We start from the raw sequence: 13,534 nt of genomic DNA, 5'->3' as shown, positions 1-13,534 counted from the left end.
CTCTTATTCCTACAAGGACAGTTTCCCCCATGACCTGGGGAGGGGTCTTTTTTGTTTTCTTAAGAAATATTGGATGAGGTCATTATTCTCTTAATTCCTTACCTTTCTTTTAACTTGTTATTTAGAAGTAACTCCCCCTTGCTTCTGTATGTCTTTTAAAAATTTTTTAATAAACCTCCACACCTTCCTTTTGTGTTAGCCTCACCGTAACTAGAAAAGTAGCGGGACAAGTGTTTGCACAAGTGTTACCACAGATGGGATGCTGATTGCTGAGAGTCCTTCCTCTGAGTGGTCTCAGGTTAAATGCCTGGGCTCCCTTTGTCCCCAGGACACAGGCAGGAGAGTAATGACAATGTGGAGGTGTCAGTGGCCTAAGAAGACAGGATGCGTTTAAGTGCCTTGTCCACTTTATAAATATATTTTACTAGAAAGTGTTTTAATGCTTTAAATAGACATTGCAAGTCAGCTTCCAGGAGCCCAACAGATCCTCTTTTCCCAAATAGCTGCAGCCTGCCCTCGAGGAACAGCGCTGGGACACAGGAATGGAAGCCAAGCAGCCTCTGTCATTTTGATACCTTTATTAATGTACCATGGTAAGGAATGAAATAATCTATTCATACATGTTTTAGCTAAGCCTGGAATATACATTTTTAGGGCAGGAGGAGGGGAAGGGTTGAGTGGAAAAAAAAGCAAAGCGCTAAAGGGAAAAAAAAAGCCTGGATGGACTTTGCAACCATAAATGGTAAAACTAACCCTGTTCCACTGCCAGCTTCGAGAGCAGCCGAGTAAGGTTTTGATTTACAGGAACAGCTCAGCAACGGCCTTGTAGAGAGCTTCATGCCTGCTGTAAAAATGTGATTAGCTATAAAACAGAGAGATTTAACAAGAGAATTTAAACATATGCAACAGACCTGCTCAAAAATAAACAAAAACAGAAATTGCTGCCTGAGTGTCTAACCCAGCTCCATAAAGACCAGGGTTAGGAGACATCTTTTTCAGGCTCATGGTATAATTAATAACTTTTTTGCTTTTATAGTCTACAGAAAGAAAAAGGAAAGATGACCTTGAACTTGACAAATAACTTCAATCTGCTTTCATCCATGGCTTTTTAAAATTGAGGTCTGCACAGTCCTATAGCATGAATAGGAGTCCTTGCAAAGGACAGCTCCCCACTTTGGACCCTCTGTGCCACCTGGGCTGAGAGGAAATAGAAGCCAGTGGGAGCACCCAGAACCCCAGGAGGGAGAGTGTGGAAAGCTGGGAGTCTCTAACCCCAGGCCTCTTTGCTTACTTTGCGGCAAGTCTGTGATTCAGCCCTACCTTGCCAGGAAGATCTTTAGCCAGAGAGTGAATCAGTTCCAAATGATAGTACTTTCATATACAAAAGGCTTGACAGAGGAGACTTGACTTTGGGTGATGAACACACAATAATACAATATACAGATGATGTAGTATAGAGTTGTACGCTTGAAACCTGTATCATTTTACCAATGTCACCCCAATAAATTTAATACAATTAAAAACAAAACAAAAATACAAGAGGCCCTTCTAAGTCACTCGGAAGATGTCCATTGGTTGAATATGAATATGACTATTTAATTAAAATACTTGCGCATGTAGGTCAAGCAGGGGGGTGATTCCTCAGTAATTCATCACAATGGCCGTGATCTATGGATTTCTCACTGTGTGCCAGTCATTGTGAAAAGTATGGTATATGGACTGTCTCCACATCTCCCAACCAATACTGCAGTAAGTTTTATTATCTCCATTTTACAGATGGAACATTCATATCCAGATTATCATATAACATATGAAAGTTGGAGATGGGATCAACTTTGACCTGTCTGAATCCAGAAGTCAGGCTCTTACCTCTAGTCCAAAAAAAGTGATAGCATTTGATTTTAGAATTTAATGAAGGTCCCAGGGTTGGAGAAGCAAGCTTCATCATTTTTGGGTACAGTTGCTTTTTCTGCCTTGCCTAAAACCAGGTCCACTTCCATTCTCTGCTTAAGCCTGATTGCAATTACAGTGCAGAAATCTTTGAAAGATTTGCTTCTTTGGATAGGAGGTGTATCCACCGAGTCCTAGGACTAAATACGAGGTTCTCTTTGATATTTTTGCCACCCCTGTCCTTTGTGCCTCTCTCGCATATCCTTGTCCTCCTGAGTGTATTTGGCTCAAAGCTCTTGCTGTCTGGGAGTGAATCACTGCTTTACTGGAATACATACGGTATAGTGTGGTTAACTGCAATTTCAGGTTTTTCTGTTATTCCAAAAAGCACTAGTACATTTTACTGCCCCAGAAATTAAGTAAATATTATTTAATATTTTTTAAACATTAAATAGTCCTTGTCATGCTTTAAAGTTGTAGCTGTCTTTCTAAACATCCATTTTCTCTCTGTTGTATTATACATTGGGTTTGAAAGGGAGGAACGGGATTATTTTGATTTTGAAGAGTTTCCAGATACATCCTAGAATTTAAAATAAGTAAAACTGTGATATGACCTAGTTTTTTCAATGATTCATAATTTTATAAACTCATTCTCCACGTACATTTTCTTTGATTAAGACTCTATCCTGTGTGTGCCAACTCTTATATCAGAATCATCCCATGCAAATATCTCCAGCTTCCTTAGCATGTTGCTTACAGTCAGGTTTTACCACTGGTGAAGTTTTGAAAGGAAGCTTCTATTAAATAAACGCTCAATCTACCTTATGAACATGGCATTATAACTAGAGCTGATTTTTCTTCTCAAAACAGGTTTAGTATTGATTTCTATCGGAATAAGATCTGGATTATCTCCCATGTGGTCACTGAAAATCTGTGGTACACTTTCCTCTTCCTGGAGCCTCACCCTTCTCCCATAGTTTATGGGACAAATGTGCCCACTTTCAGTTCAGGGTCCCATCTTTGGAAGCATTTTCTCTCACCCTGTGTGGCTCGAATGCCCCACCTAACCCTTTTCCATACCAACTGTGTGAGTTTATCATGTAAAGATTTGTTTAAGTAATTTTATAGCCCAGTTATAGTAGATGATCAATAACTGTTTGTGTTGAGTGAGTGAGTGAATGCATACACTTTTCCAAAAAGCTAGGCAGTTAAGAGAAGTTCACTGGTCTCTCAACACCAGAAAGACTATAGGAAGTTCTGTGAGTTAAAGGTATCATGTTGTCAAGGTGTATGTAAGTGTGAGATCACGTCTTCTTGAGAACCAGAATGATTTCCAGGGGAGTTTGGTGTTTCTGGTGGGCCTTAAAAAATAGATCGTCTTTAGTTAGGTGAGATTGATAGAGTGGAATTCCAGGGGCAAGGTATAGAGAGTCTAAAAGTACAATTCATATACAAGAATAGAATGGGCGTGGAAGAGAGAAAGTCACCTATGAAGAGTGAGAAAATGATACATTTTGGTGACACATTTCAAAGGGTCTTAAATGTCTGACCAAGGAGTTATATTTAATTTTGAAGGCAATTGGAGAGCAAATGTAGGTTTTTGAGCCAAAAAGTGATAAGATTGAGAAAGTACTATGAGATTAATGTGACCATAATATGTAGTATATAAGTGAATGGGCAGAGAAATCTCCTAACAGTCTATTTTAACATTCCAGGTTTGAGGTAAAACAATATAAATTGGGAGTGGGGGCGTGGGGACAGATGGCAGAGGTGGCAAAGACATTTTTCTTAAGTTGGCAGACCATCCATATACACAAGGCTTAATTAAGCTATCAAAGGAACTCATTTGCTTCTCTCTCTTGTATATTTTAAAACTTCCCTGAAAGGCAAAATTGAGATTTTTTTAATTTTCTCCATAGTGTGTTTAAATATGAGCAAGGAAACCCAACTTTCAACTTTAAAGCCAGTGCTGTTTTGGACTTTACTAAAACCAATCAGCATCCTCAAACAAAGCGCTAAAGAAATGCTATTTTACAAAATAAAATGCTTTAAACTTGGTATGAAGGTATGAAGGTAAAATACAGTTGACCCTTAATTACATGGGTTTGAATTGCGCAGATCCACCTATATGTGGAATTTGTTTTCAATAAATATAGTAGGGAATTTTTTTAGAGATTTGAAAAAACTCACAGGTGAACCTTATAATTTTCTTAATAATATTTTTTCTTGCTTATTGTATTGTAAAATATAATACATAATACATACAATATAAAAAATGTGTTGATAGGCAGTTTATATTATTGATAAGACTTCCCATCAACTGTAGGCTATTAGCAGTTAAGTTTTGGGGGAGTCAAAAGTGATATGTGGATTTTTGACAGTTCAAGGGGGCAACACACCCCTAAACCTCATTTTGTCCAAAGGTAAACTGTAGCAGTATTCTGTTGAGATCTACCTACTAACTTATATGTTAGAGAGAAAATTGGTGATGATTCACAACCCTTATAGTAAGTAACAGGGGAAGTTGCAATATGGAAGGAAAAATGTTTCCTTCTCATTTTTAATGTGTCTTCCAGGAACTGAGGTGCAAGAAGTAAAAACCTAGCAAAAAACAATAGAGAGGGAATCTTTTTAGAAAAATCACCCCCTCCCCCCTCCCGAAACAGGTCACCTGTAATCTTTAAAAAATAAGAACTAGCTTTTTTAAAATGATTATACAGGGTTTTATGAAAGCATAACTTTCAGAACATGGTAGAGTCAGTATATATCCAACCCAGTAGCCATCACATAAATCTAAAATATGTCTTTAGCCTCCAGTACCCAGTCACATACTAATTTTGCAAATGTGTTTAGGGAACATATTGACAAAAGTTTCACTGGCTTATCCAAGGAATGGCAACACCATAAAAAGTTAAGAAGTACAGAGCTAGTCTGTGATTCTCAGGAACTAACCTTTTTATCTTTACTAGGCAATAGTGAAATGAACAAAATAAGGATGATAGGCTATTTTTTGTAAATATAGATCTCTTTTTATTCCTAATTTCAAAAACCGATGATAAATTCTAGAATATATTGCTTCCCTCTCTCTCTCTTTCTCTCTGTTTCTCTTTCTCAGTAAAATCCACAGAGCTCAAATGTGTTTGTTATACAATGACTTACAATTAGCATTATTGAGTTTAGTCACATAAGAAGTATTTTAGAGTGAAAGTGTAGAACAATTTTCCATAACCAAGGTTAAAATCAAAGCATTGCTTGAATAACATTCAATTAACTCTAAATCAAATTAATCTCAGGAAACCTGATTCTTTTAGACAGGGTTTGCAAACTAATTATAATTAGTGGAATAGCCTAGACTTTTAACTGTGTAGATTCTTGTACCCAGTCTGCAGGAGGCTCAGAGACACTGGGTCATAGATGAAACTTAGAAACATGCACGTATTGTATTAAGCTGGTCCCAAACTGATCCTGAGGTAGGTGTCCTCAGAGTACTCTTTGATCATCACTGGATACAAAGGTGACTGTTGTGTTCCAGGTGAGAGAGAATAAACATCCAGGACTCTGTGAGGTTTGGGAAGGATCCTCTAGTGGAAGGCTGACCCCTGTTGAAGGTCTCCTTCTATAATTTACTCCCTAAATCTCCTTCCTGGTGTGTGTAATTGGGAGGTATATTCGTTTCCTGGAGTGACTGAAACAAGGTATTGGGTTGGTCTCAAAGTCCCTTTAGTTTTTTCTGTAAAATAAAGACACATTTTAAAATTTTCACCACTAACTTTACTGATTTGGATATTTTGAATATACCAGCTATCTCCCATGTGGTAGAACGTTGATTGTTCTCAATTAATGTCTTGATTTGATCAGTACCAACTTCAGCTGGTTTTCCTGACCATGGAGCATCATCCAGGGAGACATCTCCCCAGCAGAACTTTGCAAATTTTAACACATTTGATCAGCCACAGCACCTTCTCCATGTGCTGCACAATTTTTTTTTTTTGCATTTCAGTTGTATTTTTACCTTTCATGACATAATAAAGCAAAATGTGCCAAAAATGTGTATTTTCTTCCATTTTCAATATTAAAATGGTTACACAAAAATTCTCCAATTTCAATGTTTTTAAGAAAAAGTATGCTGATATGACAGCTATCACAATGCAATCTAACAAAACTGTTTTGAATGAAGCTCAAGACAACTAAGCACTACTAGAGCCATCTTATTGAAAAAACCAAATAAACTTTTTGGCCAACCCAGTACTACAAACTAGGTGGCTTAAAACAACAGAAATGTATTGTCTCGTTGTCCTGGAGACTAGAAGTCCAAAATTAAGGTGCCAGTAGTGTTATTGCCCCTCTGAGACTGGACAGAATGCTTGTTTGCCTCTTCCTAGCTCCTGGTAGTGGCCATTGATCCTTGGCTTTCCTTGGCTTGTGGCTGCAATTGCTGCATTTCTGTCCCTGTTGTCCTGTGATGCTCTCCCTGCGTGTTTCCTTCTTTTTCCTGTGAAAACACCAGTCACATTGGATTAAGGGCCTGCCCTACTTCAGTGTGACCTCATCTCTAGTAAACTAATTACATCTGCAACAATACAGTTACCAAATAATGGGTCACATTCTGAGGTGCTGGAGATTAGGACTTCCGTCTACCTTTTAGGAAAACACAATTTAACCCATCACAAAGGGAGAAAGCTTATGTGGCTGGAAGAGGTCAGGGGCTCCCAAACCAGAGTCAGTAACTAGTGCAGTGTGGCTTTCAAAGGTCTCTTGAAGAGCAAACTAAAATTCCAAGTTCCTTTCACCTGACCTACAAATTCTCACTTAGAAAGCATGAGAATGTGCCTTAGAATCTGTATGATATGCCCACTCTGCAGGAAATTTCCACTCTGAGGGAGCATCTGCTTCACCGATGCTTTTCGAAACATACTGGGTAAATGGTATGTATAATATCTTCCTGACACGCTGCAGCGAAGCAGTGTTCACGGATATGCTTGTTTGACTGTTTGTCCCATGCTTTGAAGTAAAATTAAAGCTACTCCTAAGAATGATCTTTTATCAAATTAAACACATTTCCAATGTGTTTATTTTTGCACTATTTTAATTATCAAAGGGATGATGAAAATCAGGGCATTCGCTCCCATTATCACTATTTTTTTTTAATAGTGGGAAAGGCTCTTCTTGAAACGCAACCAAAATGTAAATGTGAATTTACCCAAGCCTCTACGGACTTCAAGAGGTCAAACATTTGATCAAAACAACATGTTTAAAAATCCTCCTTTCAAGATAGAATGCAGATATAACACACATAGACTGAAGCCAAAAGTGCTCCTTGCTGCAGATGCACTCAATACCTACGTTGTTAATCCCTGGCTGTTTCAAGCAATTGTAGGCTTATTTGTGGAACCAGTTTTCTGATTTGGAGACTAAGATAATTCACACTGCATGTCCTTAAGTATGAGATTAAATGGAATCTACCAGTGGTTACTCCACAACTGGCCAAATGCAAAACTATAGACATTTTCTCAGCAAGAGGAATCAACCTTTGTCTTAACAACTGTGCCTCAGAATCACTGAGTTGCATGTTAAGTGAAGTTCATAATTTTGATTATGTAGTTTGAATTTCAAATAACATATTTTGAAAAAGCAAGCGTGCATGCTTAAATCACTTAGAGTCATAGTTTCGTTTGCATATTTTTTAGTCATATTTCTGTGCTTTATTTATCTTCAGAGCCATTGTTACTGATCTGAGTGTAGATGGTAAAATTTCCTCCAGTCTGTTTGCCTCCCTGGTGATGTTGCAAATGAAGTGAGGTACAGACTTCTGACAATTCCTTGCATAAGTCTGGCACATAAAATAGCTTTCTTAAATTATTACTTCATAGAAAGTGTTTTTAATATTAATTAGTTAAATATTTAATCAGTTTCTATACAGTGTATGCAGATAACAGATTTAGGAAAAGCCTGACAATGCAGATGAAGTCAGTGAACTTTTCTCAGGGTCAAGTTCGGAGATCTAATTAGAGAAAAAACTTTCTCTATTCTAATATCTTTCTGGTTCATCTAGTCTCCAATGAGACTATAGCCTTGATTTTCCAGATTCTTAGACAAGTGTTACATATATCTTATGACAGATATGCTATTCTCTGTGTGTCTGGGTCAAAAGTTATCAAAGAGAAGCAGGAAAATCCCAGCTGAAATAACACTCCACATAGTCCAAAGACTGTCGACAGCATTCCACATAAATATTCAGACCTTCGCTGGGAAGCAATATCTTTAAGCAAAGAGTAGCATGTGTAGTTCAGTCTCCAGATTTCTCAGCTGCTCACCCTCACCATCAAGTCATTGGGTTTTCTCCCTTGGCTGTAGTGGTTTCTTTTTGGCCACAGCGCACCTTCATTGTCAGGCTTCAGTTCTTTCCTTGTGTATTGATTAATTAATTCTTAAATATTTTTCAGATAGTTGCTGCTTGCATGCACTAGGGTCGAGCAACTTAAGAGAAAGCTCTCAGTTTCATTGAAGAGAGATATCTATGAGGAAAAATTCCAATGTCAGAACATGATAAATGACCTGAGCAAAATGCAGGGGGAAAAAATGTATAAGAAAAAACATAAAAAAAGACACTCCTTGTGAAATGGACACTGACCTAGTTAAAGAGGATATTCTGATCTTTATACTCTGTATTGGGCATGTGCTAACAATGATTAGAACATAGTTTTTGCCTTAAAAAAGTACAGGTTGAGAGGAAAGCAGTAAATGAATGAAGAATCACAGCTTCATGAAAAGAGCTGCCTTAACAACTGAAGGCTGTTACGGGGTGCAGAGGATCGAGCACTTGAGAAGTAAATAAAGTGAGGTTCTTTGGTTTGTAAAGATCCTCCTCAAATCTCAAATAAAAGTGAGACCGCTGGAAGGCATGAGAGATTCTCACAGCAACAAAACACAGAGGGTGTCTGGTTTCAAGAGAATGGGCCATCAGGTAGCCGCTCTGAATTTATCTCAGTCTCTGGGACTCTCCATGCTTTCATTCTGCTTCCTGTTGCATATGTTTTCCCCAGTACTCAGTCATTAGTGCATTACTGAACAATAGACAGTGTCCTGCACAAATAACGTCCCATTTTTATTACAAAATCTTTTATTGCAAAATCATAAGCATGTAATTCTGTAACATAACAGTATCACACTCAAGCACACCATATGACATTTTAGGTGAAATGTTCAAATTAAAACTATAAATTATTACACCCATGTTATTACCCTACCAACCACACTCAAGCAGGCCTTACTTCTGCTGGACCTTGTATTTTTTAAAATAGGGCCTTTTTCTTCTTTTTATAAAATGGCCTGCAGTCATCTTCCAGGTTGTATTTTATGGTTAACAAATTGGAAATTGTTGATACTTCCAATGGACTCTTCTCTAGATAAAAGTATTTTTATTTGAGCAAACACCTTCTTGAGCTACTTAGGCACCCACTGAGTTAAGAGCAAATTCTCCTAGAGTTTATTCTTAATTTTAATTTTTGGTATTAAAATATTCACTATTTCAGCCTGAATACTTTTACATTTTAATTACAGCATTAAATTTTTTTAAATTCAGTTTGCAGTCGTCATTCACAAAACTGTCAGATGTTTCACCTTCAACAGAACAGATCTCCAAAATTTGATTATAAGAATTGGATAAAGAAAACCAAATTTTGATTGGATCAAAAAATTATGGTACATATACACAATGGAATACTACGCAGCAGAAAGAAAAAAAGAACTACCTACATATACACAATGGAATACTACGCAGCAGAAAGAAAAAAAGAACTACTAAACTTTGCGACAGCATGATGGAACTGGAGAGCATCATGCTAAGCGAAATAAGCCAGGGGGCGAAAGACAAATACCATATGATCTCACCTATAAGTGGAACCTAACCAACAATGCAAAGATGCAAGGAAAATATGACCAGCAACACCGAAAGGAAAAGAAATCAACAGAGACAAGAGGGAAGGCGGGGGGGGGGGGGGCAGGGAAAGGGAAGGGAAGGGGAAAGTCAAGGAACATATAGCAAGGACTCACGGACAAAACCAAAGGGGAAGAGCTGAGGGAGGGAAGGAGGGAGGGGGCAAGGGAAAATGGTTCGGGGGGAGGCAGAGACAAATGTATTTAAAAAGTAAATTTAAAAAAAAAAAAACCACTTGACTTAACTTTTTTTTTCATTTAAAGAATCTGATAATTTTGACATAAAATGTGCATCATTTAACTTTGTGTGAAGTTCCTCTGCTAATGGAGCCAACATACTGACAGTTACTTCTTGACTCTTTTTATTGCATAAAACAACTTGGAACTTAGAACAAGTAAAATGAGTTTAGCAAAGCATTTATTGATCAGTTGAAAAGTCATGGTTTATAGACTGATACGTAAATATATATTTTACAGCCACACGCATTAAAATTGGCAATTTTAGGCACAATCTTCCTAAAATAACTTCTAACTTTTGGGAGCAGTTGTTAATGCTTCTTCAACAGATTCCATGCCATGTGGATTTCATGAGGTCAGGAAACCTTTGCCAGAGTGGTGAGGCCAGAGCAAAATGACAACAAGTAGGTGCTAATTTTAAAGGGTGTGACCACTTTGATTAAAAAAATGGAGTCTTGTGATTTTATTTTTAATAATATAACTTTAATGTCAATTTCCATCTCCTAAGTAAAAATGACCTCAATGTAACTTTAAAAATGCATAGCATTAATGAAATAGCACTACGTAATAACAAACACAATTGTGTTTTCCCCCAGAACACAAAGATATGGCCAACCTAGATTGTGCAAACCATATAAACAAGGTCCCTCTCAGACAGCGGCAGGCTTCTGCCCCAAGTAGCAAGCTGGCGTCGAACTGAGACTCTTTGGCTTCATATTCTCCATGGCTCAGTAGCCTGGGTTTCTGCTCCTTTTACTGCTCCTGGTGGTTCAGGGTGGAATTGCAGAATGGAAGGACAGCCCTACAGATCATTGTGGAGGAGGGAGATGAGAAAGACAGCATCTCTTTCTGGAAGAGGGAAGAGGTTGCTTTTCAAGTTATTAAATTTAAATTTTGCTTGTGCTGCTCATTAACATGGTGATGTAGGGAAATTTCTCAGTCCCTCAGGATCTCAGTTCTCTCACCTGTAAAATGAGGAATTGGCACAATGATATCTCTCATCTTTGATATTCAAAGATTCTGGGTTCTGTAATTCAATGGTAGAGGTCATTTTTTTCCCTTCCTTTCTTTCTTTTTGTGTTAATTATTTAAAGTACAGTCTATTGCCCTGGTTGGCATGACTCAGTGGATTGAGTGCCAGCCTGTGAACCAAAGGGTCACCGGTTCGATTCCTAGTCAGGGCACATGCCTGGGTTGTAAGCCTGGTCCTCAGTAGGGGGTGCACAAGAGGCAACCACACATTGATGTTTCTCTTCTTCTCTTTCTCCCTCCCTTCCCCTCTCTCTAAAAATAAATAAATAAAATCTTTTTAAAAATGCAGGCTGTTTATTTTCACCCTTGAATATAAGGCAATTTTGGAGGCAAAAAATTTTCTTGTAAGATTATTGAGGTGCAACCTTAGCATTCAACACAGACATTCTGAAAGACGATTCCCGAAAAGAACCATGATGCAGAGTTCTATGTGCTGATTCCACTCCCACAATTAGTTTCAAATCCTATGAAAGTTTCTCATTTGCTATCAGTAGCGTCCAAGTCAAGATATACAGCATTTTTTCTGTTTTATCCCTTACTTGGAGTTGAATTCTGCTGGAGACTAGGCGGTATGTTTTTATTTATTTTTTAAATCCCGAATTCTTTGTCATTTGAAAGTGCAACATATTAAACTACTTAAAATACTTTGTGAATGAACTCACATGTCTGAAATGTGGTGTAAGTTACTAGAGCGCTTGAAGGGCACGGCTCGGGTTTAGTCAGGTCTCCTTTGTCTTACCTAATTTCTCAACCCCACGCATTCTTTGTCTGTCTCTCCCTCATGAATCCCAATAATTATCTTAGGCATAAAGCAGATTTCTGTGCATAGGCAGTTCATTCAAATTGGTAAGGTGGATTAGATTAAAAAAAAATTACTTGGACAATTTTTATCTGGTTTAAGTGAGTTAAAAGAATTATAATACTCAGAGCTTCAAAGCTACCCCATCCTTTAATTTTGCGTTCTCACAATTCTCTGTGATCTGAGAGAGTGTTGCATTGGAATTTCAGAAACACGTAATATTTTGTTTTTGATATCAAGCCCCTAAATACAGATTGACGACATCAATGTTAAAGGCTGAGTACTGTAGCATGCACATTGAAGCTCATGTCTACAAGAACATAAGCTCATGAGGACAGGAATTTTGTTTATTGGTATATTCCTTTTGCCTTCAACAGTACGTGGCACCTAAGGATGCTAAATGGATTAACTTAATGAGAGTAAGGGTAAATGATGTCCCCCCAAAAGTGGTCACTTATCCCACATGTTAATTTACATAGCAAAATGGACTTCGTAGATATGAGTAAGTTAAAGGACCTTGAGATGTGGAAATCATTCTGGATTATCTCTCTGGATTCAATGTGATAGATAACAAGAGTCCTCATAAGAGAGAAACAAGGAAGACGGTGAGAAGGAGCTATAATGACAAAGTGGGGGGTGGGGGAGGCATCATGGTGACTGAAGCAAACAGAGAGACTGAAATCCTGGCTTTGATGATGGAGGGTGGGGCCACGAGCCAAAGACTGCAGGTGGCCATAGATAAGCAAACAAATCAGTCCCCAGAAGGAATGTAGACCTGCTCATACTTTTGATTGAAGGACTTCTGACTTCTAGAACTGTAAGATAATAAATTTGTGTTGTTTCCAGTCACTTAATTGGTGATAATTTACTACAGTCATAACAGGAAGCTGGCACACCCATTATAAGGAAGAGAAACTAAGACTCTGACAAATAAGAACAGAGGCCAGGAGTTCAGTCTTTTCTGTAAAGGACCAGATAGTAAGTATTTTAAGCTTTGTGGGTCATATGATTTCTGTCACAATTACTCAGCTCTGCCATGAAAGCAGCCAGAGACAATATGATATAAATGTATGTGGCTATGTTCCAGTAAAACTTTATTTACAAAGCTAAGCAATAGACTGGATTTGACCCATAGGCTGTAGCTTGCTGATAAATGGTGTAAACCCTTGTCTCATAATTATTTATTGTCTTAACTTATACTTCATCTAATTTTTATTTAAGTGTGTTTCATGACCCACTGAACTAGATATAGAACATTCGCCAGTGGTCTGTAGTTGGTTCTCCAACCAGAAACATTAAGACGTTAACCCTAAAGATTAAGCTCATTATTAACACCCTACAATTATCTTTAACTTCTTAGTATTTGCACACGTAAAAAGTGTTTCCTATAGGTGTGAACAGTAGTACTAAATTACTTTGGCTTGATTTGCTCAAGTGGGAAGACCATACTGTATTTTCAGGAAGTCACCAGCATTTCTAATGCTAAGTATATGCACAGCTCATAAAAATGTATTTCATCAAGGACTGTCCTCAGAGGATTAAACTAAATTGTAAAACCACGTTTTTGTGTACAGCTTTCAGGATTACTAGAGCTGTTTTGTTTGTAATTCCTCCCTGGAACATCTCTCTTGAGGCAAATGT

The 13,534-nt window shown here is 37.8% G+C and overlaps 1 protein-coding gene across 1 annotated transcript in view; it reads left to right on the top strand.

Moving 5' to 3' along the window:
* The window catches only part of FBXL7 (F-box and leucine rich repeat protein 7), a 340,176-nt gene that overhangs the window by 156,489 nt on the left and 170,153 nt on the right, over positions 1 to 13,534 (top strand). The gene's annotated exons all lie outside the window — the stretch shown is intronic.

The sequence above is a fragment of the Pteronotus mesoamericanus genome, unplaced genomic scaffold (assembly GCF_021234165.1).
Source record: "Pteronotus mesoamericanus isolate MK-2021 breed Mesoamerican mustached bat unplaced genomic scaffold, CSHL_Meso_final contig_50, whole genome shotgun sequence".
NCBI classification, from domain to species: Eukaryota; Metazoa; Chordata; class Mammalia; order Chiroptera; family Mormoopidae; genus Pteronotus; species Pteronotus mesoamericanus.
Note: the sequence above shows the minus strand (reverse complement) of the source record. Positions and strands in the feature narration are given on the sequence as shown.